Here is a 2777-nt window from a genome sequence, read left to right as displayed (position 1 = left end):
GCGGCCAGCCAATGTTGCTGCCTCCAAGAAGACCACAGCCCGAAGGCAAAACGTAACTTCTTTCCTTCATAGCGAGAGATGAGCCGAACTCAAATAATAATGCCCCGGCGGGCGAGGTTACAGTACAGGACTAGAGCAGAGTGGCGGCATTGATTCACTGCTCAAACAGGAATTAACTACAGCCCTTGGGGGTCTTATTTATACCCAAAGCTCCAACGTACAAAACAAGCGTTCCCTCTAGATTCTGCACATGACACGAACAGCATAGAAGCACACAACACTCTTTCCAGGGTTCGTGAGAAGTCGGTAGAAGCGGCGCACGGTGAGTCTGAGAGAGGGGATAGAGGAGGTCTACGTAGCGGCTTCCGTGTCCTTCGGCAAGTTGAAGCCTGCCTCGTGTACCAACGGCGGTTTGAATCATGCCGACAGCGGCTCGCCTGCGATCCAGACGAGTAGCGACGCGTTTGAATGGTACGCTCCAAGCGTGAGTCACCGACAGGAGGGGCCTGCTTGAAAAGCGCACGTAGTAGAGGATTCGCCGCACAGCCGAGGAGTATTGCGGCAGGCTGATTCGTAACAAGCCCCGGGAAACGCCTACAAGGATGTACTCGATTGTTTTCATTAGGTTGGGGTATTTATTGCGTTAGTTTGTGACTTTTCCTCATTTTAAGTAATATATAGTTAGTGCTGCCTAGCAATGGCAGCCTCTGTGTGAACGGCGCAGCGCAACAATAGATTTGATTGATTATGATGTGTAACGCCGCGATGCTAGGCAGGCGATGAGGCGCGCCGTAGTGAAGGACTCCGTATTAATTTTGACCCGCTGAGGATCCTCAACGTGCCCTGAATTCTCGAACAAACGTGCATTTTTCGTTTTCTCTTGTATCATAGAAGCGGTCACCGTGGACGTGAAGAAGTGCAGAAATCACCTGCAACACTATGGATATCAGGGAAGTGGGTCTATTTGGCTCAATAGGATTGACATCGCCTTCGTAATGCGAGGGGCCCATAATCGACCCCTACCAGGTGAAGCAGCAAACGTTTCGAAACCCTGTTATGGTGCGTGACACTGCGTTACGCGTTCCCTGTTACTGTAACAGTGGCTAGATACCCTGACCTCGGACGAGCAATGACGACAAGCATGGCTCCTAAAGGGCTCAGCACCTAAAATGTGCATCTGATACATCTATTCGAAAAAATGGAGGCTAAATAAAAAAGCGTTAGCAATGCGAATAAAAAATGGTGTTAACGAACGAACCTTCTAATGCCCTGCGTTTCCTCAAGAATGCATTGGTGGTGGAAGTGCTTCGTTAATTGTTATAGTAGCGTAAATGGACATGATTGGTCGAAAAAGATTTTAAACCACCGAAAAATTAGGGAACAAGAAAAAAATGAAACATTTACGAACATTTTCTCAGAATATCAAAAATATATATTTTATACGTTTCCTCTGAAAACCAAATAAACGAAAAACGCCCTCAAAAAACGTTGAAAGTTTGGATGAGAATTTGCAAATTTGGACCTTGCATCTGAAAAAAGCGCAATGGGAGAAGTATCATATGACACTTAACCACGATAATGTTTTAAGTTTGCATTATCGACGAAAAGAAAGAAAATAATTGAAACAATAAAATTCCCCAACGTCCTCGGATACTTATAGCCAAATCTGACTTTAAATAACTCACATATCACGAGCGGCACAAGAATGCTACACTTGAGTAGACCATTGTCTGAATTAGAAAAGATTTTTTGTTGCACCGGCCTGTTCGGACTCTGAAGAACGCATTTACCCCAGCTATCACTCGATCACCGCTTTGCATTCCTGAATGCGGATCTTAAGCGTCCTGAAATGTCTTTAAGTGAATCTTATACGGCTGCGGTTGATGCATTTTTGATACCCGTGAACGAGAGCCCTGAAGGTCCACATTTATTGGAAGTGCGGGCGTCCTATAGCGCAAGGCGTTGGATAAGTAACGTCCCATTGTGTGTGCGCTATCAGGACCTAGTCAGCTCTAAATTCAACGCAATTCAAAACAAGACATTCCTGATCACTTGGATATGAGTCTGGAGTAGGTGTATTTCAATAGGCACCATTGTCAATATCACAATGTGACTTCGACCTCGGGCATAAAGATCTCAGCACTTGTATATGCACCTTGCGGAGATTGCTTATCAATAAGCACCATTTTTAAGGTCAGTAATCAAATAAAACTGTGTGCATCTTTCTTATAGTTAACCTCCATCGATGTTCAAAAAATAAAATTTGCTCATACCTTTCATCTGAATTTTTTGTGACCTGTATGTGTTTTACTAAAAAGTTTCTTGGGTTAGCCACATGAGAAAAACAAAGTGACAAACGATTTCCTTTTTCTAGTTTTAGCCACCAGCTTTTCAGAACCTCCCCTCGCGATCTGAGTGGTATTGTAAAACGGCAAGTGAAATCTTCAAGCACGAGTGAAAATAGTGTGTCAGCACGGGAAATGGTGCTCTAGGGATCAGAGATCATATCTATGCGGAAGTAGAGCACAAGATCGAACATACAGTTTGTAGCCACTAATTAAGGCATACCACAACTATAGTGTGAATAGTTTTTCGAGTCATATATTAGTGATATGCGCTGCGCGGTGACTAACGTGATATATCAGGCATCACAAATATCTCTTTCAGGGGGGGGGAGGGCGGAGAAAATTAAAAGTTTTGTTTATTGGGAGCACGTGGATGTGCACGTAGAGCAGCTTTAATTCTGCAGGAATGAAGTACATAGAAATCAGTCATGA

The sequence above is a fragment of the Haemaphysalis longicornis genome, unplaced genomic scaffold (assembly GCF_048455015.1).
Source record: "Haemaphysalis longicornis isolate Haplotype H1 unplaced genomic scaffold, Haemaphysalis longicornis Haplotype H1 scaffold_23, whole genome shotgun sequence".
Taxonomy (NCBI): domain Eukaryota; kingdom Metazoa; phylum Arthropoda; class Arachnida; order Ixodida; family Ixodidae; genus Haemaphysalis; species Haemaphysalis longicornis.
This window is presented reverse-complemented; position numbering follows the sequence as displayed.